Consider the following 21,457-nt stretch of genomic DNA (forward strand, 5'->3'; position numbering starts at 1 on the left):
TACTAGTTTACATTCCCACCAGCAGTGTAGAAGTGTTCCCTTTTCACCGCATCCCTGCCAACATCTATTATTTTTTTATTTTTTTTGATTATGGCCATTCTTGCAGGAGTAAGGTGGCATCACATTGTGGTTTTGATTTGCATTTCCCTGATCATTAGTGATGTTAAGCAGGTTTTCTCTTTACTTCCCATGCATGTAATAACAATTTCCATGTTTTTTGGCCAGAAGATATACAAATAGCCATTCAGGAATGACCTCTGAAAGCTAGCTAGTTTGCACTGCTCAAAATGGGAATTCAGAATAAAATGAGAGTTGGTCTAGGGTCAGCATAGCCGTGTGCAGTGTCTAGTACCTGCTCTCCTTGGAATCGATGTTAAATTAATTTAAGCTTAAAAACTTGCTTCAATTTACCATTTTCTTTTCTTTGGCAGTATCATCTGTGTTTTACCCAAGGATGCTTTTTTTGGACGTTGTTTAAATTGCATTTCCGAGGCTGTCTGTAGGTGATCACGCTTGGCTCAGGGGCTCGGATTTATTTTTTCCTTTGAAAATGGCAGATTTTGAGAACTTACAGAAAATGATTCTTCCTTGAGGCTCTCAGTTGGGTAGTGATGAATGAAGAAGTAGCGAGACACTCGACATTCTTGTATTTTTTCCTAATTCTTCAGTAACAAATATTGCATCATTGAAGCATCAGGTAGTTTAGGTTCAATACCTACTGAATGGCACAGATCGGGGGGGCGGGTATGAGGAAACCCTGGTGTGAAAAGATGACTCTACCCATAAAGCTGCCATACTGAACACTTTACAAGAACTATTTCATTTTGACATCAGGTGGGCTGGGTTTGAACACCACCTCCATCACCTATTAGCTGCACACCTTGAGCAAGGTACTTAACATCCTTATGCCTCAGTTTGTCTCTTGTGTAAAACAGAGAAAATAACAGTAGCTACCTCAAAGAGTCCGTTTGAGAGTTAGCAAAATTTTTACATGTAAAGCACTTCAAATACTTAGTACCTACCTGGCTTATAAACATTTTTAAATATTAGCTATCCTTATTAGTTCTTACATGATTGCCACATTTTTACAGATGAGGAAATTGACCTTTAGAAAGATCAAATAATTTGCACAAGGTCACAGTTGGCAAGTGGCTGAGCCAGGATTTGAAAACAAGTGTTTCGGGGGCGGAGCAAGATGGCCGAATAGGAACAGCTCCAGTCTCCAACTCCCAGCGCGAGCGACACAGAAGACTGGTGATTTCTGCATTTTCAACTGAGGTACTGGGTTCATCTCACTGGGGAGTGCCGGACGATCGGTGCTGGTCAGCTGCTGCAGCCCGACCAGCGAGAGCTGAAGCAGGGTGAGGCATTGCCTCACCTGGGAAGCGCAAGGGGGAAGGGAATCCCTTTTCCTAGCCAGGGGAACGGAGACACACAACACCTGGAAAATCGGGTAACTCCCACCCCAATACTGCGCCTTAAGCAAACAGGCACACCAGGAGATCATATCCCACTCCTGGCCGGGAGGGTCCCACACCCACGGAGCCTCCCTCATTGCTAGCACAGCAGTCTGTGATCTACCGGCAAGGCAGCAACGAGGCTGGGGGAGGGGCGCCCGCCATTGCTGAGGCTTAAGTAGGTAAACAAAGCTGCTGGGAAGCTCGAACTGGGTGGAGCTCACAGCAGCTCAAGGAAACCTGCCTGTCTCTGTAGACTCCACCTCTGGGGACAGGGCACAGTAAACTATAACAAACGCAGCAGAAAACTCTGCAGACGCAAACGACTCTGTCTGACAGCTTTGAAGAGAGCAGTGGATCTCCCAACACGGAGGCTGAGATCTGAGAAGGGACAGACTCCCTGCTCAAGTGGGTCCCTGACCCCTGAGCAGCCTAACTGGGAGACATCCCCCACTAGGGGCAGTCTGACATCCCACACCTCACAGGGTGGAGTACACCCCTGAGAGGAAGCTTCCAAAGCAAGAATCAGACAGGTACACTCGCTGTTCAGAAATATTCTATCTTCTGCAGCGTCTGCTGCTGACACCCAGGCAAACAGGGTCTGGAGTGGACCTCAAGCAATCTCCAACAGACCTACAGCTGAGGGTCCTGACTGTTAGAAGGAAAACTATCAAACAGGAAGGACACCTACACCAAAACCCCATCAGTACATCACCATCATCAAAGACCAGAGGCAGATAAAACCACAAAGATGGGGAAAAAGCAGGGCAGAAAAGCTGGAAATTCAAAAAATAAGAGCGCATCTCCCCCGGCAAAGGAGCGCAGCTCATCGCCAGCAACGGATCAAAGCTGGACGGAGAATGACTTTGACGAGATGAGAGAAGAAGGCTTCAGTCCATCAAATTTCTCAGAGCTAAAGGAGGAATTACGTACCCAGCGCAAAGAAACTAAAAATCTTGAAAAAAAAGTGGAAGAATTGATGGCTAGAGTAATTAATGCAGAGAAGGTCCTAAACGAAATGAAAGAGATGAAAACCATGACACGAGAAATACGTGACAAATGCACAAGCTTCAGTAACCGACTCGATCAACTGGAAGAAAGAGTATCAGCGATTGAGGATCAAATGAATGAAATGAAGCGAGAAGAGAAACCAAAAAAAAAAAAGAAAAAGAAATGAACAAAGCCTGCAAGAAGTATGGGATTATGTAAAAAGACCAAATCTACGTCTGATTGGGGTGCCTGAAAGTGAGGGGGAAAATGGAACCAAGTTGGAAAACACTCTTCAGGATATCATCCAGGAGAACTTCCCCAACCTAGTAGGGCAGGCCAACATTCAAATCCAGGAAATACAGAGAACGCCACAAAGATACTCCTCGAGAAGAGCAACTCCAAGACACATAATTGCCAGATTCACCAAAGTTGAAATGAAGGAAAAAATCTTAAGGGCAGCCAGAGAGAAAGGTCGGGTTACCCACAAAGGGAAGCCCATCAGACTAACAGCAGATCTCTCGGCAGAAACTCTCCAAGCCAGAAGAGAGTGGGGGCCAATATTCAACATTCTTAAAGAAAAGAATTTTAAACCCAGAATTTCATATCCAGCCAAACTAAGTTTCATAAGTGAAGGAGAAATAAAATCCTTTACAGATAAGCAAATGCTTAGAGATTTTGTCACCACTAGGCCTGCCTTACAAGAGACCCTGAAGGAAGCACTAAACATGGAAAGGAACAACCGGTACCAGCCATTGCAAAAACATGCCAAAATGTAAAGACCATCGAGGCAAGGAAGAAACTGCATCAACTAACGAGCAAAATAACCAGTTAATATCATAATGGCAGGATCAAGTTCACACATAACAATCTTAACCTTAAATGTAAATGGACTAAATGCTCCAATTAAAAGACACAGACTGGCAAACTGGATAAAGAGTCAAGACCCATCAGTCTGCTGTATTCAGGAGACCCATCTCACACGCAGAGACATACATAGGCTCAAAATAAAGGGATGGAGGAAGATTTACCAAGCAAATGGAGAACAAAAAAAAGCGGGGGTTGCAATACTAGTCTCTGATAAAACAGACTTTAAACCATCAAAGATCAAAAGAGACAAAGAAGGCCATTACATAATGGTAAAGGGATCAATTCAACAGGAAGAGCTAACTATCCTAAATATATATGCACCCAATACAGGAGCACCCAGATTCATAAAGCAAGTCCTTAGAGACTTACAAAGAGACTTAGACTCCCATACAATAATAATGGGAGACTTCAACACTCCACTGTCAACATTAGACAGATCAACGAGACAGAAAGTTAACAAGGATATCCAGGAATTGAACTCATCTCTGCAGCAAGCAGACCTAATAGACATCTATAGAACTCTCCACCCCAAATCAACAGAATATACATTCTTCTCAGCACCACATCATACTTACTCCAAAATTGACCACGTAATTGGAAGTAAAGCACTCCTCAGCAAATGTACAAGAACAGAAATTATAACAAACTGTCTCTCAGACCACAGTGCAATCAAACTAGAACTCAGGACTAAGAAACTCAATCAAAACCACTCAACTACATGGAAACTGAACAACCTGCTCCTAAATGACTACTGGGTACATAACGAAATGAAGGCAGAAATAAAGATGTTCTTTGAAACCAATGAGAACAAAGATACAACATACCAGAATCTCTGGGACACATTTAAAGCAGTGTGTAGAGGGAAATTTATAGCACTAAATGCCCACAAGAGAAAGCAGGAAAGATCTAAAATTGACACTCTAACATCGCAATTAAAAGAACTAGAGAAGCAAGAGCAAACACATTCGAAAGCTAGCAGAAGGCAAGAAATAACTAAGATCAGAGCAGGACTGAAGGAGATAGAGACACAAAAAACCCTCCAAAAAATCAATGAATCCAGGAGTTGGTTTTTTGAAAAGATCAACAAAATTGACAGACCACTAGCAAGACTAATAAAGAAGAAAAGAGAGAAGAATCAAATCAACGCAATTAAAAATGATAAAGGGGATATCACCACCGACCCCACAGAAATACAAACTACCATCAGAGAATACTATAAACACCTCTATGCAAATAAACTGGAAAATCTAGAAGAAATGGATAATTTCCTGGACACTTACACTCTTCCAAGACTAAACCAGGAAGAAGTTGAATCCCTGAATAGACCAATAGCAGGCTCTGAAATTGAGGCAATAATTAATAGCCTACCAACCAAAAAAAGTCCAGGACCAGATGGATTCACAGCTGAATTCTACCAGAAGTACAAGGAGGAGTTGGTACCATTCCTTCTGAAACTATTCCAATCAATAGAAAAAGAGGGAATCCTCCCTAACTCATTTTATGAGGCCAACATCATCCTGATACCAAAACCTGGCAGAGACACAACAAAAAAAGAGAATTTTAGACCAATATCCCTGATGAACATCGATGCAAAAATCCTCAATAAAGTACTGGCAAACCGGATTCAGCAACACATCAAAAAGCTTATCCACCATGATCAAGTGGGATTCATCCCTGGGATGCAAGGCTGGTTCAACATTCGCAAATCAATAAACATAATCCAGCATATAAACAGAACCAAAGACAAGAACCACATGATTATCTCAATAGATGCAGAAAAGGCTTTTGACAAAATTCAACAGCCCTTCATGCTAAAAACGCTCAATAAATTCGGTATTGATGGAACGTACCTCAAAATAATAAGAGCTATCTATGACAAACCCACAGCCAATATCATACTGAATGGGCAAAAACTGGAAAAATTTCCTTTGAAAACTGGCGCAAGACAGGGATGCCCTCTCTCACCACTCCTATTCAACATAGTGTTGGAAGTTCTGGCTAGGGCAATTAGGCAAGAGAAAGAAATCAAGGGTATTCAGTTAGGAAAAGAAGAAGTCAAACTGTCCCTGTTTGCAGATGACATGATTGTATATTTAGAAAACCCCATTGTCTCAGCCCAAAATCTCCTTAAGCTGATAAGCAACTTCAGCAAAGTCTCAGGATACAAAATTAATGTGCAAAAATCACAAGCATTCTTATACACCAGTAACAGACAAACAGAGAGCCAAATCAGGAATGAACTTCCATTCACAATTGCTTCAAAGAGAATAAAATACCTAGGAATCCAACTTACAAGGGATGTAAAGGACCTCTTCAAGGAGAACTACAAACCACTGCTCAGTGAAATCAAAGAGGACACAAACAAATGGAAGAACATACCATGCTCATGGATAGGAAGAATCAATATCGTGAAAATGGCCATACTGCCCAAGGTAATTTATAGATTCAATGCCATCCCCATCAAGCTACCAACGAGTTTCTTCACAGAATTGGAAAAAACTGCTTTAAAGTTCATATGGAACCAAAAAAGAGCCCGCATCTCCAAGACAATCCTAAGTCAAAAGAACAAAGCTGGAGACATCACGCTACCTGACTTCAAACTATACTACAAGGCTACAGTAACCAAAACAGCATGGTACTGGTACCAAAACAGAGATATAGACCAATGGAACAGAACAGAGTCCTCAGAAATAATACCACACATCTACAGCCATCTGATCTTTGACAAACCTGAGAGAAACAAGAAATGGGGAAAGGATTCCCTATTTAATAAATGGTGCTGGGAAAATTGGCTAGCCATAAGTAGAAAGCTGAAACTGGATCCTTTCCTTACTCCTTATACGAAAATTAATTCAAGATGGATTAGAGACTTAAATGTTAGACCTAATACCATAAAAACCCTAGAGGAAAACCTAGGTAGTACCATTCAGGACATAGGCATGGGCAAAGACTTCATGTCTAAAACACCAAAAGCAACAGCAGCAAAAGCCAAAATTGACAAATGGGATCTCATTAAACTAAAGAGCTTCTGCACAGCAAAAGAAACTACCATCAGAGTGAACAGGCAACCTACAGAATGGGAGAAAATTTTTGCAATCTACTCATCTGACAAAGGGCTAATATCCAGAACTACAAAGAACTCAAACAAATTTACAAGAAAAAAACAAACAACCCCATCAAAAAGTGGGCAAAGGATATGAACAGACATTTCTCAAAAGAAGACATTCATACAGCCAACAGACACATGAAAAAATGCTCATCATCACTGGCCATCAGAGAAATGCAAATCAAAACCACAATGAGATACCATCTCACACCAGTTAGAATGGCGATCATTAAAAAGTCAGGAAACAACAGGTGCTGGAGAGGATGTGGAGAAGTAGGAACACTTTTACACTGTTGGTGGGATTGTAAACTAGTTCAACCATTATGGAAAACAGTATGGCGATTCCTCAAGGATCTAGAACTAGATGTACCATATGACCCAGCCATCCCATTACTGGGTATATAACCAAAGGATTATAAATTATGCTGCTATAAAGACACATGCACACGTATGTTTATTGCGGCACTATTCACAATAGCAAAGTCTTGGAATCAACCCAAATGTCCATCAGTAACAGATTGGATTAAGAAAATGTGGCACATATACACCATGGAATACTATGCAGCGATAAAAAAGGATGAGTTTGTGTCCTTTGTAGGGACATGGATGCAGCTGGAAACCATCATTCTTAGCAAACTATCACAAGAACAGAAAACCAAACACCGCATGTTCTCACTCATAGGTGGGAACTGAACAATGAGATCACTTGGACTCAGGAAGGGGAACATCACACACCGGGGCCTATCATGGGGAGGGGGGAGGGGGGAGGGGGGAGGGATTGCATTGGGAGTTATACCTGATGTAAATGACGAGTTGATGGGTGCAGCACACCAACAAGGCACAAGTATACATATGTAACAAACCTGCACGTTATGCACATGTACCCTACAACTTAAAGTATAATAATAATAAATAAATTAAAAAAAAAAAAAAAAAGAAAACAAGTGTTTCTGTCTCCTTTGCTTAGGTTATTGGCCATCTTATATTATGTTGCAAAAAGGAAGTTGTAGGGTAGGACACACATATTTATAAGTAACTGTAATTTCCAGCAAATAAATAAATAAGCAAATAATAAATAAATGGTGCTAGGATAGATTACATCTAGATGGGGAAATGGGGACATTTCAGAGAGGGGTAACATTTCTTCTCAGCCATAGTGTGAACAATTATAACACTGTCAGTCAAATATTGACTGAATTGCATTTCCAGTTATTGGTTATGGGTGTTCAAATTTGGCTTGGAACATTTTTCCTATTTAAATGTTAAATTTGGAAGTATACCATGAAAATGACACCTCCAATGACTTAAGTGTTGCTAAGACAAACTCAAAATCTTTTAAAGCTCCTGGGAAATAATTTCTCTATGGCTCTCATGTTTGTTTTGGCAGCAAAATAATCCTTCGACTCACACAATTTATTAAATTTTGCTGATCTTATGGCCACCTTCTATTCCTTTTCTTGTTTTTACACTTTCACAACAATGAAATGTTTTAACCTTTTTTGTTTCATAAGTTGAACATATACTTTATACCCCAATAAACTCATTATAAAGTTGAAAAATTATAAATCAAACCATAGTAACTTGGGGACCACCTGTATCTTAATTTACCCTTACAACAATCCTGAAAATAAGATTTTGGACTCATTTTATAGATAACGTTTGGAAATGAATGATTTGCCCAAGTTAGAGAGCCAGGCTGAGGGCCCAGGTTCCCCTGCATCCAATGCCCAGCCCTCTCACTTCACACAGGGATGAATAGCTATGGTAGTCGGGGTTGAGGCACAGCTTGCATCGTCACATCCATGCCCTCCAGAAGTCATCAAATATTCTCTGATGGGAGGGCTGGGGTTCTTCAACATGCCAGGAGCTTATGTCTTGCAATGCCTGATGTTATGCTCAAGTCCTAAATTAATGGTTGTGCCTGATGCCTCTTCAAATATAATGGATCTCATGAATGGAACAGCTTGCTAATTCCACATGTGTCGATGAAAGGTTGACTTTATTACCCGCCCCAACTCCACCAGTTTTTTGGAGACAAGGTCTTACTGTGTCCCCCAAGCTGGGTGCAGTAGTGCAATTATAGCTCACTGCAGCCTCTAACTCCTGAGCTCAAGAGAGTCTCCTACCTCAGCCTCCTAAGTAGCTTGGAACTACAGGTGTGTGCCACCACGCCCCACAACTTAAAAAACAATTTTTTAAAAGATTTTTTAAGATTACAGGGGTGACCCACTGTGCCCAACCTATTTTCCACTTTTATGCCCCCCTGCCCAATCCATTTTGGTACATACCCTGGTACATCATAGAAAATGTAGAAAGTAGAGAAATGCATAACGCAGTAAAAAAAAAAATATATATATAAAAACATGCATTTGATACATCACCCAGAGACCACTTTGTTGCATGACTCTTCTAGCCCCTGTTTTATGTACTTTCTTTCTAACCTAGTTGAATTTATACTGTATGAAATCATGCATCACTTTACAATGGGAACATTCCTGAGAAATGTGAAGTGAAGCAACTTTGTCATTGTCTGAACATCATAGAATGTACTTACACAAACTTAGATGGTCAAGCCTAATGCTCCTAGGGTACAAACCTGCACAGCAGGTTACTCTGCGGAATACTGTAGGCAATTGTGACACAATGGTATTTGTGTATCTAAGCATATCTAAACAAAGAAAAGGTACAATAAAATTATGATATTATATTATAATCTTACAAGACCATCATAGCATATACAACCCAATATTGACCAAAACATCACTATGTGGCAAATGACTTTATATATTTTGATCTCTTAAAAAAATTTAACTCCCCAGTGACTGCACTGGAGTTGTTTTGTGTGTGTGTGTGTGAGTGTGTGGCGGGGGGTGGGGGGTTGCGTGGGGGGGCGTTGTTTGTTTGTTTTAGCATTTTATAAGATAAATTGCAGAAATTTCAGATCCACTTAGAATAAATGGCTGGTGATACCTCTTATTTGATTTTCCAATAATGTGTCTTATTTGAAAAGTTTTGGATCTGACAGAGCAGTTAGAGGAGAGGATCTATCAGCTTTATTATTATCACATCAGGATCATCCAGGAAAAGCTCCAGGGGTTCACTCAGAAAGTGGCAAAGATCAGCCATTTGAAAACAGAGCTCAACCAAGTTGGCCACAGAAGGAGACTGTGTACACAGACCTGTGCATCCGGCCTGAGGTATCCCGCCTGAGCAAACTCACTTGGGGGCTCTGCCTGAGGAACTAGGGATGGCCTAGCTGAGAGTAAATGTGAACAGAAACCAGGCAGCCAGCCCTGACTGCACAAGGCCACAGTCCCCGCAAGGCCTGTGGTGCTCTTGCCATCTCATTTGTGACCCCCTGTAACATGGTGTGTCCAAGCGGAGAAGCCAGACCACTGTCATTTCTCACCATCATGTGATCAGCTGTGTGGTGACAGAAAGAACAAAATCCCCTGCACCCCTGCTGGTCCTTCCGCAGCCCTGAGCCCTGCATCCCTGGTATATGCCCCCCAGGGGCCTGGGCAGTGCTAACCTGGGTTTATTTATTACAGCAGAGCCTAAGACTCAGACGTGGGCCAGACCACCACATCCCAGTGACTCATAGCACTCAGATGTGTTCATTTTTCCTGTGGCTGAAACTACTTCTCAGGTGGTTACCAGTCAACATGGTCCCTACCACGTCCCAGTGACTCAGAGCACTCAGATGTGTTCATTTCTCCTATGACTGAAACTACTTCTCAGGTGGTTACCAGTCAATGCAGCCCAACACTGTGGGGTCAGACATGCAGCCTTCTTATTTTCCTCTCCCTTATTCTGCTTCAACGTCCAGCATAAGGCACTACCCCCGGATGGGAGGGTCGGAGGGTGCACAGTGAACCCTTGATGTAAGGGGGGGTCTGCTCAGGCAGAGACCAAGGGGGTCTCCAGGAAGTTGCTTCAATGTCTTCTCTCAATAGAAGTTTCTATTCCAAGGTAAATGGAGTCTGTTCTCATCCATAGTTAAAAGTGGATTGAGAAACTCTACAGAGAATTCCATCTTCTTTTTAAGGAACACATCTGAACAACTTCAGAAGGGAAATTCTGATATTTTAAAATCAGTGTCTGTCACTTCCCACTCCATCCGCTAGCTTCCTTCCTAAGCTCAGAACACAGCATTCCCACGGTCCAGCCAGGCCTGTCTCTGGGAGGGGGTTTGAGAGCTTTAGGCCCCTGGCTGGATGGGCTCACTTGCCAGCTATGAATTCCTGGATTCCTGTGACAGCTCTTTCCAGGATCAGGGTGCTCATGTCATGCGTACCCTCGCAGGTTTTCGTGGCCTCTGAGTTCCTGATGTGCTGGAACATATGATAGTCATCAGAAACCCCAGTGCCCCCCAGCATGTCTCAGGCCTGGCAGGCAACGTCCAGGCTTTTTTCATAGTTATTCCTCTTTAGCAGAGAGACCTGTCCTGGGGATGCGTTGCCCTGATTCTTCAAGTGGCCGTGCTGCAGGCAGGCATGGAGTGGCCCAGCGTGACCTCAGTGAGCATGTTCTCCAACTTCTGAATCAGCTGGTGCCTGAACAACAGGACACCGAACTGGATCCTGTGCAGGGTGTACTGCCTGGCCACAAGCAGACAAGACTCGGCAGCTCCAAGCACGCCCCACATGATACCAGATCTGGCGTTGTTCAGGTAGCCAAAGGAACCCTCCAGGCTGCCTGCACTGAGCAGCACGTCCTCCACCTCTGTGCTGTCCACGATGATCATGCCCATGGCAGAGGCCCGCAGGGAGAACTTGCCCTCAATCTTGGAGGCCAAGAGACCCCACATCCCCTTCTCTGACAGGAAGCCCCAAAGGTAGCCATCTTCCAGCCTGCACTACAAACAGGTTGGCCACAGGTGAGGTGGTGACCAAGGTCTCATTGGATCCTGGTGGTGATTCAGGTCCCATTGGATCAGGGTGGTCCCATTGAGGGTGGAGCTCTTATTCCAGGGGTTGTGGCAGGTTCTGATCTCCATGCTGCTGGGGTCACTTCTGCAGTCGGGCTCTGTGAGCCTGAAGTAGCCCAGGAGCTCCCCCTTGGCCAGCAGGGGGCAGGTATAGGTTGCTGCAAACATAATTGCAGTTTTTGTCATTAAAAGTAATGGTAAAAAGCACAATTACTTTTGCACCAACCTAATACTTCTGCCACTGCTCCTCACTGACGTAGGTGTAGATAGGGTGCATGACAAGGGAGGACTAGACACTTGTCGCCGACCTGTAGCCACTGTCCACCCACTCCAGTTTTCAGACCAGAAGTGCAAAGACCACACATGAGACCCCAGTACAGCCATATCCTTTGATGGTGGGGCCTGGTACACCCAGCTCCCAGAGCTGCTATATGGTCCTCCCCGTGAAAAACTTCAATGCGATTGGCCAGCAGGATGCCAGGCATGAGTCACTGCTGGTGGTAGGTGTGGAAGGTGTCCCTGATGAGGATCTCATCTGCCCTCATCTGCTCCTGCAGCACCAGCGGGTCCTGCCAGTTACACTCGGGATGCAAGGTGCCTCAGTGCCTCTGACCCTGGGCATGACCCTGTCATGCTGCTCAGGTAGCCCTTGGATTCTGGGACAGAGTCCACCTGGGGCAGGCAGACAGTTGGGCAGGGGCTGCAGATGCACAGTGCAACCAGAGTCCTTATACTTGGCCGGTCAGCTCTGTGTCCTCCCATCTTTCTTGGTCTTGAGACCCATGAGTGCAGAATGCGCAGGCCAGGTCTGCGGGCTCAGTAGCCCTACAGAGACGCCTCTCAGGACCATGTGAGCAGTGGGCAAGGGGGCAGAGTGAGGACTGTGACCTGGTGGAGCTGGGGTGCCAGAATGGAGTCGCTCCCAGCCTTGGCCCTGGCCCCTGCACCCTCCCGACCTGGTACCTCCCAGTTCACCACATATTTTAATCTTAAATTTCTTGGTGACAGTGGGTATTTTCCCAAAGATTTGTAAGCACCCACAGATTCCTGGCTTAAAAAGATGTGTCCGTATTCCTTCAACCTATTAATTTGTCGAATCCTTTAGCTGTCCATTCTTCACTTAGTCCTCTCGCTAGTATGATCATAACTATTCTACGAAGAAGTTGGAGGAATTTTTGGCTCTAACAGACTATCCACAATTTTGTTGACTGAGGTTTCAGGTGGCATTGTAAACAAGAAAAGGAATGACAGTAATTTATTGCTGCAAAATTACAGTGGGTTTGTAGTATCCTATATCACTGTAATATTGGACTATCAAAACTCACGGGGAGCAAAACATTTGCTGTGAACCGCAGCACAACTCAACATGCCTACCATTCTTTCCTTTCCCATTATACCACAGACTGGGGGTTCCTAAATTGGTTGCATATCAGAATCCCCAAGGGTAGCTTAATAAAAGGAAAGATTGGCAGGTCCCACCACTAGAAAGTCTGACTTGGAGGTCTGGGGTATATCTGGGATATGTAATCAAGGGATGTGATGGAGAGTCATTGAAGTGAGGCTGGCAGCAGGCAGGGCTGCTATTTTGCATGGGTGGGTAGAAAAGGCTTCTCTGAGGATTTGCAGTTGGTTTGTGCTGAGACCAGAATGTTAACAAGGTGTAGGTGCTATGAAAACCTGGGAAAAAGTGTTCCTGCAAAGGGAGTGGCAAGAGCAAAGGCAGGCACATGGGAGGTGTGTTTGTAAAGGAAATAGGGAAACAGTGTAACTGAGGGATGGGGACAGTGTCCAAACGACACCATTCCTTAAGGGCCAGCTGAAGGAGCTTGCATTTCATGACAATTGTGCTGTGCCATGATCTGCTTTATTTTTTAAAAAGATCACTCTGACTGCTCCATGGAGCATGCCGTGAGTTGGAGGTACTTGGGAGTCTTGTTGAAAGCTGATGGTGGAGATGACATCTGAACTGAAATGGAAGGATGAGTGGGAGTTGGACCAGTGAAGGGGGTGGAGGGTGGAGTGTTTCAGGAAGAAGATGGGCAAGTGCAAAGCCCTGAGGTGCAAAGATTGTTCTAGAAACTGACAGCAGCTAAGGGAGGAGCCACAGAGGAACATAGAGTCCAGATGATGTGGCTTCCAGGATATAATGATAAAAAAGGTGAGTACAAAACATTAGCCAGGGTGGGCTGAAGGATCCTGACATCTTTTGAATGCCTACCTTGATCTAGGCATAGGTACTTTCTTTGTTATTGCTTTCAATGTAGTGCAGCTTGCTTTGATTTTTCCAAGATAATTTAGTAATTTGGATTTTGGTTTCCTGACTTTTAAATGTTGGCAAGCTAGTTTAAAAAAATGTCTTTTTAAAAACCCAATGTGAGTTAAAGAAAAAATGTCTGTGGGCTGAATTTTGCTTGTGACTTCCAGCATGTGGTCTTTGAGCAGCATGAAAACCAACCCAAATGGTGCTTTTGTGCAAATTAGGAAAGGGTCTCCTTTGCTCTACACAGCTTTCTAACGGAAAATTGTCATATTAAATTATATATGTCAATGACGGCTGTGATGAAAATGACAACACTAGAGTTGCGCAATGTGCACAGTCTGCACAACTTAACAGCTTTATCTTTGAGCAAGAACAGGTGGGAAGAAGCGACGGGAAGCTATGACATGGGAAAGGGCAGTACTGTGCTGGCGTTAACTGGCACTGGATCATCAGAGCTGATTGTGCACATCTTTTCCCAACTCTGCGCTCACTAACATCATGAGAGCTTGAAATCCACCATAGTGGGAGTATTTACCATTTAGCACCCTTCAGTAGTGGAGGCTGTTCATCATCTCTCATCCCTATGTCTAGGAATAGAGGAAAGAAAGGGAACGGGACACTTTTGTCTCCTTTTGCCTCTTCCAACCATTGCTACTCTGATTTTCAATTATCCTCCCTTTTTTTTTTTGACACTCCCAGTATGTTGCCCAAACCTCCTTTGCCTGACCACTGAGTAGATTTACTGCTGATTTACCCAAATGAGAGCTTCGGTATCTCCCTCCCATGCCTTTCATCCACTCCAAGGCCCATCGACCCACAGGGATGATCCATGAAGCACTGCAGTCTCACAATCTTGTGACTTTATCAACTTCAGGGACATGTCACCTCTGCTCCACTTCAGACATGCACAACAACAGCCACATCTTGGATGACAAAGCCAACTTTGGAATAGCTGCATCTTTGAAATGTGATTATGATGACACCTCTTCTGCAGGATTGAGGTAAGGATTCAAAGACATTATGTCTGGAAAGCGCCTAGCAAATGCCTGGCTTATAATAGATGTCCAAGGAAGGTTTCTTTTCTTGCCTTTTCTTGTCTTCTAAAGACAGGAACACAATATTGAAACCTGATATTTCTTCTTCCTTTACTTTGCAGTATCACTTGAAGTTGACATAAACAGTTGATATTTAGTAAACTTTCTGCTAAGCGACATCCTTAGGAATCTGTGCTCTTTGCAGTAATCGGGAGCTACTGGCATCCAATATTATTGGCGGCAATTGTGCTAACATGCACAACACAATACCTACCCTTTTAATTACAGAACATTCTTGCAGTAAAGTGACACTGATTCTCATCTGATTATTATTTATAGTTTTTACTTTTGGCTAAATGCCAGGTATCTTCATCATGTGGATTTCTCTGGCTTCCCAGTTCTCTTTTGCTGCCTCTCTTATTAGCTTATTTGTGTGAGCATATCTTCGTTTTACCTAATCCAGGAGTGTCATGAATTCCTTAAGTCACAAACCTTCTACCCAGGAGGAGCTTTTACTGGGCAATTGTAACGAATTGTAAGTGGGTAATGAATAATTTTATGTAACTTTTAAGAAAAAGCTTGAATGCTTACATTTGAGGGAGTGTAGGGAAAGGGTCATGATGGTTTTGATCATTGCTCAAAAATTGGTATGCCAGGTTAGTAAATGAAAGGAGTATTAGATATCTTTCAAACATGCTTCACTTTTTGCTATCTTTCTATAGCTTCCATTGGCTTTTCTCAGGATCCCAAAATCCATACTCTGACATATGAACCATCATTTAAGCAGTTTGCTGCAAAGGAATTTGTGTTTTTTCATAAACTTTTGCAAGTGTGAGAATGTGTTAGCCATAGTAACAGTTAAAAGGCTGAAGTTTATAATAAATTTCATTTAAAAAGATATCCAAACTTAGATGTACCAGAGGTAAAATTATTTTTTCTGCAGCAGGATGACCATGTATATGAAGGATTCTATTTTTGAAATCTCTTTATATTTCCATTTCACTATGAATGTTACTGATCTAATTTAAGTTCTCATTATTTTGTGCTTGGACAATTTCAATGACATTCTAACTGCTCTTCCTGACTTCTCTTTTCCTTCCAAACTCACATTCTTATGTCTGATAATGTTCAAAGATGACTCATTGCCAGTTATATTGATGTTCAAACAGTATTTCAAGGGACAATATAGAGTCCCCAGCCATGCCTGGATGGTGAGATTGTGGGCAGGGGGCCTATCCCTGCTTCTATTAGGACAGCTCTATATGGATCAGTTTTATCCTATTGGGTTTCTTACGAGATTCTGCTTAAAAACAAGTGTGCTGCTGTTGAAAAACTATTGGTCCTCAGGACAAAATCCACATTCTTGGCATGGTAGTCAAATCCCTTCTCAACATACCTCCAAGACAGTGTGCCATCTTCCTTTTTTCTTCTCTATTGTTTTGTTTTGCTCACAGTTCATGGCTCACTCATCACTCCTTAAATACAGATGCCCCTAAACCTTTGTTCATACTGTGATATCTTTCCTCAAAAAAATTTTGCCCAGATTTGGTGTGGTATAATTGACAAATAAAAACTTTATACATTTGAGGTGTACAATGTAATGATTTGATATACGTCTACGTTGTGAAATGATGACAATCAAGCTAATGAGGACATCCATCACCTCATATAATTACCATTTTTGGTGTGTGGTGGTGAGAACTGTCTTAGCATATTTCAAGTATGTAATACAGCACTATTAATTTTAGTCAGCATGATGTATATTAGATCACCAGAACTTACTTATCTTATAACTGAAAGTTTATCCCCTTTGACTAACATCTCCCCATTTCCCTCACTCCCCATCCTCCTCACTCCCCATCCTGTAGTAACTACCATTCTACCCTCTGCTTGTGTGAGTTAAGACTTTTTTTTAAAATTATTTTTTATTTTAAGTTCTGGGGTACATGTGCAGGATGTGCAGGTTTGTTACATAGGTAAATGTGTGCCACGGTGGTTTGCTGCATCTATCAACCCATCACCGAGGTATTAAGCTGAGCATGCATTAGCTATTTTTCCTAATGCTGTCCCTCCCCCCACCCATCCCCCCAACAGGCCCCAGTGTGTGTTGTTTCCCTCCCTGTGTCCATGTGTTCTCATTGTTCAGCTTCCATTTATAAGTGAGAACATGCAGTGTTTTCTGTTCTAGTGTTAGTTTGCTGAGGATAATGGCTTCCAGCTCCATCCATGTACCTGCAAAGGCCATGATCTTGTTCCTTTTTATGGCTGCATAGTATTCCATGGTGTATATGTACCACATTTTCTTTATCCAGTCTGTCATTGATGGGCATTTGGGTTGAGTTAGACTTTTTAATATTCCATATATAAGTGAGATCATGCAGTGTGTGTCCTTCTGTGGCTGGTTTGTTTAACCTAATGCCCTCTAGACTCATCCACGTTGTCACAAGTGGGGAAATTTTCTTTTTATGTCTAATATCCCATAGTATATATGTACCACATTTTCATATACTGTGATACTTTGCCTGGAATATCTTCAGGTACATACAATATCCATCTTATATATGTACCACATTTTCATATTCTGTGATATCTTTGCCTGGAATATCTTCCTCCTTTTGCCTATTTGGAAAATGCATTATTCATTTGTTCATTCATGCATTCATCCAACAACTATTTATTGAGCATCTGCTATGTGCCATACCCTGTTTAGGTGTCAGGGACTGCTATTATATAGCCGAATTTATGACATCTTCTCTATTACATTGCCCAGGCAAAACTACCTGATGTCTCCTCTGTACTTCATGATACTTTGTCATATTGATAATATTTTCTAGTTGATTGCATTGTTCTGATTATCATGTATGCTCTTCTGTTTTTAAGGTTGACATCCATATCTTATTTGTAAATATATTTTCCCTCTCATATTAGCTGATTAGATGTTCAATAAATGAATAGTTCTCCCTCCCTCCCTCCCTCCCCCCCTTTCTTTCTTTCTTTCCTTCTTTCTTTCTTTTCTTTTTCCTTCCTTCCTTCCTTCCCTCCCTCCCTCCCTCCTTTCCTTCCTTCCTTTCCTTCCTTTCTTTCCGTCCTTCCTTTCCGTCCTTTCAGTCCTTTCCGTCCTTTCCTTCCTTTCCTTCCTTCCCTTCCTTCCCTTCCTTACCTCCTTTCTTCCTTTCTTTCTTTCTCTCTCTCTTTCTTTCTCTTTCTTTTCTTTTCCTTTCTTTCTTTCTTTCTTTCTTTCTTTCTTTCTTTCTTTCTTTCTTTCTTTCTTTCTTTCTTTCTTTCTCTCTCTCTCTCCTTCCTTCCTTCCTTCCTTCCTTCTTTTCCTTCCTTCCTTCCTTCCTTCCTTCCTTCCTTCCTTCCTTCCTTCCTTCCTTCCTTCCTTCCTTCCTTCTTTTCTTTTCTTTTCTTTTCTTTTCTTTTCTTTTCTTTTCTTTTCTTTTCTTTTCTTTTCTTTTCTTTTCTTTTCTTTTCTTTTCTTTTCTTTCCAGTGTGTCGCTCTGTCACCTAGGCTGGAGTGAAGTGGCACCATCTCGGTTCACTGCAAACTCCACCTCCCAGGTTCAAGCAATTCTCGTGCCTCAGCCTCCTGAGTAGCTGGGACTACAGGTGTGTGCCACCATGCCCGGCTAATTTTTTGTATGTTTTTTAGTAGAGACGGGTTTCACCATGTTAGCCAGGATGGTCTCGATCTCCAGACCTAGTGATCCGTCTGCCTCAGCCTCCCAAAGTGTTCAGATTACAGGCGTGAGCCACTGCGCCCAGCCTTTTCTTTCTTTTAAAATCTGTTTGCACCACAAAAGAATGAGCTCTACAGGGATGGGGATCTTTGTCTATTTTGCCTGATACATGGTAGGTACCCAAGGATTGTTTGCTGAAATTGATGAAGAGTTCTCATTTCTGTAGTGAAGCCAGCAGCTGTAGGAATGGTAACAGAATAGACAAAGGGCATTTTCAGGTGTTTTTGGTGTGCAAAGCTGTACCTCTGTGATGTTGTTGGGATTAAGAGAGCACTGGGCATCTCTGGCCACTAGCAGTACAGTCTTGGGCCAGTCTTACCATTTTGGGGCTCGCTACCTTATCTATACATAAGAGGGTTGGACTCAGCTCATCCCTTCTGTAAGTTGGAATGATGCCATGATTCTATGTATTTAGGAGTACCTTGTAGATCGATGGGCACGTCTTCTCAGAACTCTCAACTTTAAGTTATGGAAGTCATTAATTAAAGTAAAAGGATGGGTAGAATTTTATCTTTGGAGTAAGTTTATACGTATAAACCTTTTCCCCTTCATCTATTATGTCAAAGCTATGGATATTTTGATAGTTAACTTTTCTCTCTTACATACAAATGATAAAAAGAAAATGATACATTAGTGGAACTGTCATTTTCTGTGTGGTCACAGTAAATTAAAAAAACCGCATTTTAATCATAAAATTAGCCTGATTCATGGTGTTTCTACCTAGAAATTATAAAAGGATGAGAGAAATTTTACTCGATGATCACGAGATTTTAGGTGGAAAAGATGAACATAGGGTCAACAGCACAAACTTTTTTTTTTTTTTAAAGAAAGAAATGCAGAAAATGGGTTTGAATTGCTAAGTTAAGTCAGAGAAAGGCTGTTGGCTTCCCAAGAGTTGCTAGACCTTTGAATGAGATCTAACAGGACTCAGAGTCTTTAAAAACAAGCAGGGTTTTTTTTTTCTTTCTTTCCTGGCTAGAAATACAATATTTTAGATGTGGGTGTGTGTGTGGGGGGGTGTCCATCCTGGGACTCAGGTGTGAATGTCCACTTTCTGCTGGTCCTGTGATTCTGCAGAAGAGTGTCCAGTAATTAGGTAACCCAGAAAAAATATTTATATATTACGAATTGTGATGAAGACTTAACTCTTTGGTTCTGTGCAGTCTATGGATAGCTTATGGGCAGGAATTAGGGGGTGTTAACCAGCCCTTTGTTGAAGTGTGTGGACTCCTCAGGCAGATGAGTACGACCTTTGTTGGTGCAGCTAAATGTCCTTGACCCGCCGGAGGTAGGGATAGAGATTGGGAAGAGCAGAGAGTAAAATTTGTCAAAAGTTTCTAAACCAAATAGCATGACTTTGGATTAATAGTGTCCCCTAATGGCCACTGTAGTCTACAGCCTTGCTCTGCCCCCTGCTGTTGGCTGCTTTACTCCTGGATGCGCTTCTCCTCTATTCAAAATCGTTTACAATTCCAGGAAGATGAGTAGGTGGAAGGGGGAATTACAGGATTTCTGGGACTACTACCTCCAGAACTACCCCCTCCGTGGAAAATCAACCCGTTTGATAAACATCGGGACCCCCCTGCCGGCCCCCAGAACAAGTGCCACTCATATTCTGATGTGGAAGGCTTCTCCAGTGCTTGGCGTCGTGCACAGGCCACCGTGTCAGATGAGAGGTGTGAAAGTTTTCTGTGACTTTGGTGACAGGCCGGGAGAGGGTCTCACGGCAAGAAGGCCCCATTGTGGTTGCCTGGCGACCGCGGGGCGCTTGGAACCGCGCTGTGCCGCGTCCCCAGGACCCAGCCAAGTGCGCCAGCTCCCGTGGAGGAGGCTGCGGGCAGCGCGGCCGGACAGGGACCCTGCAGCTCCAGGTAGACGCGGGGAGCGCGGGACTCGACCCCTAGCAGGGTGAGGCAGGGCCGGACCGTTTGCTCTCTGCCGCTCCCCGGGACTCCAGCCGCGCCGGCGAAAACAGGCAGCACGGGAGCAAAGGCCAAGGAGTGGCGGCTAGCAGCGGAACCCGTCTCAGTGGTCGCCGGTCCTCTGAGCGGGTCGACCCGGGGCAGGGGCCTGGGGGGGCCGAGGAGCGCTCCGCCCCCGCCCCAACCCCCACCCCAACCCCCACCCCAACCCCCACCCCCACCCTGCCGCCTCGGCCCGGACCCAGACGCACACGCTCCTTAATCTCCCGCCCCCCGTTGCCCCGGCGACGGCCCAGACGAGCAGGTGATGCATTGACAGCGAGCAGATGGTCCCCCGCGGAGGCGAGCGCGGCCCACAATGCGCCCCGCGCGGCGATGCCACCGCCGCCCTCCCCGCCCGGCCGCCTCGCCGCTGCCCGCATGCTAATACGGGAAGGGGGGGTGGGGGAGGGGCTGGGCAAGGGGAGGGGCCGGGCGGAGCGGTGGGGGGCGGTGGAGGGCACACCCCGCCTTGCTCTTTGCAGCCCTACTCACCTCATTTCACTGAATGCCCTCCCCAGATCTCGGCACCAGGAAAGTTCCTCTCTACACGGAGAGACAATCTCCCTGTCCTGCTTCTCCCCCCACCTTCCCCGCCCGCTCCAGCTCTCTTCTAATTCCCCCCAAGTGGTTAATTTCCATTGAGATAAACGCTTAACCCCTCCTTCCGTGCTCCTTACCCCTATTCTGCAGCCCCTGCCCACATCTGCTCCCTGCTGGCATTTAATATTGAATCTTGGAAGACCAGAGGAATGGATTTACCACCGCCGCCCCCACCCTGTCCCTACTTCTAGAGCTGGCCTTGACACTTGCTAAATGTGTGTAGACATATTATTTATCTCACATCCCCCCCACCCCGCACTTCAGGATCTTTTAGGCAGCTTCTTTTGGTCTTCCTTTCTGGAATTTCAAAAATAAATCACTCTTCCTCCTATGAAAACTGTGCTGCCCCCTCCCGGGAAACCCTCCCATTCACATAACCTCCTCCTCCCATTCATTCGACACCCCCTCCCTTCTTTACCCTATTCACCGCTGTGTGGCAAATTGAGGCGATCTTATACTAAGGGCATGAAAACTGCTAGGCACTATTCACAATTTTAATAGTAACTTCA

At 43.8% G+C, this 21,457-nt stretch overlaps 1 protein-coding gene and 1 pseudogene across 15 annotated transcripts in view; one reads left to right on the top strand and one right to left on the bottom strand.

Annotated features, from left to right (window-relative positions):
• Window positions 1-9,674: 9,674 nt before the first annotated feature.
• Window positions 9,675-12,267, bottom strand: LOC139356527 (glutaryl-CoA dehydrogenase, mitochondrial pseudogene; annotated as a pseudogene).
• A 1,781-nt stretch (window positions 12,268-14,048) lies between these two features.
• C10H12orf42 (chromosome 10 C12orf42 homolog) overlaps window positions 14,049-21,457 on the top strand; it is a 193,300-nt gene continuing 185,891 nt past the window's right edge. For 5 of the 15 annotated variants that reach the window (XM_071071229.1, XM_071071226.1, XM_071071228.1 and 2 more), the window contains exon 1: window positions 20,219-20,255. The gene's annotated coding sequence lies outside the window, so the exon portion shown is untranslated. Of the gene's footprint in view, window positions 14,612-19,925; window positions 20,061-20,114; window positions 20,256-20,587; window positions 20,611-21,457 lie in introns of those variants that run through there. The other 10 variants (XM_071071231.1, XM_071071230.1, XM_071071227.1 and 7 more) reach the window with 7 other exon arrangements.

The sequence above is a fragment of the Macaca nemestrina genome, chromosome 10 (assembly GCF_043159975.1).
Source record: "Macaca nemestrina isolate mMacNem1 chromosome 10, mMacNem.hap1, whole genome shotgun sequence".
NCBI lineage: Eukaryota > Metazoa > Chordata > Mammalia > Primates > Cercopithecidae > Macaca > Macaca nemestrina.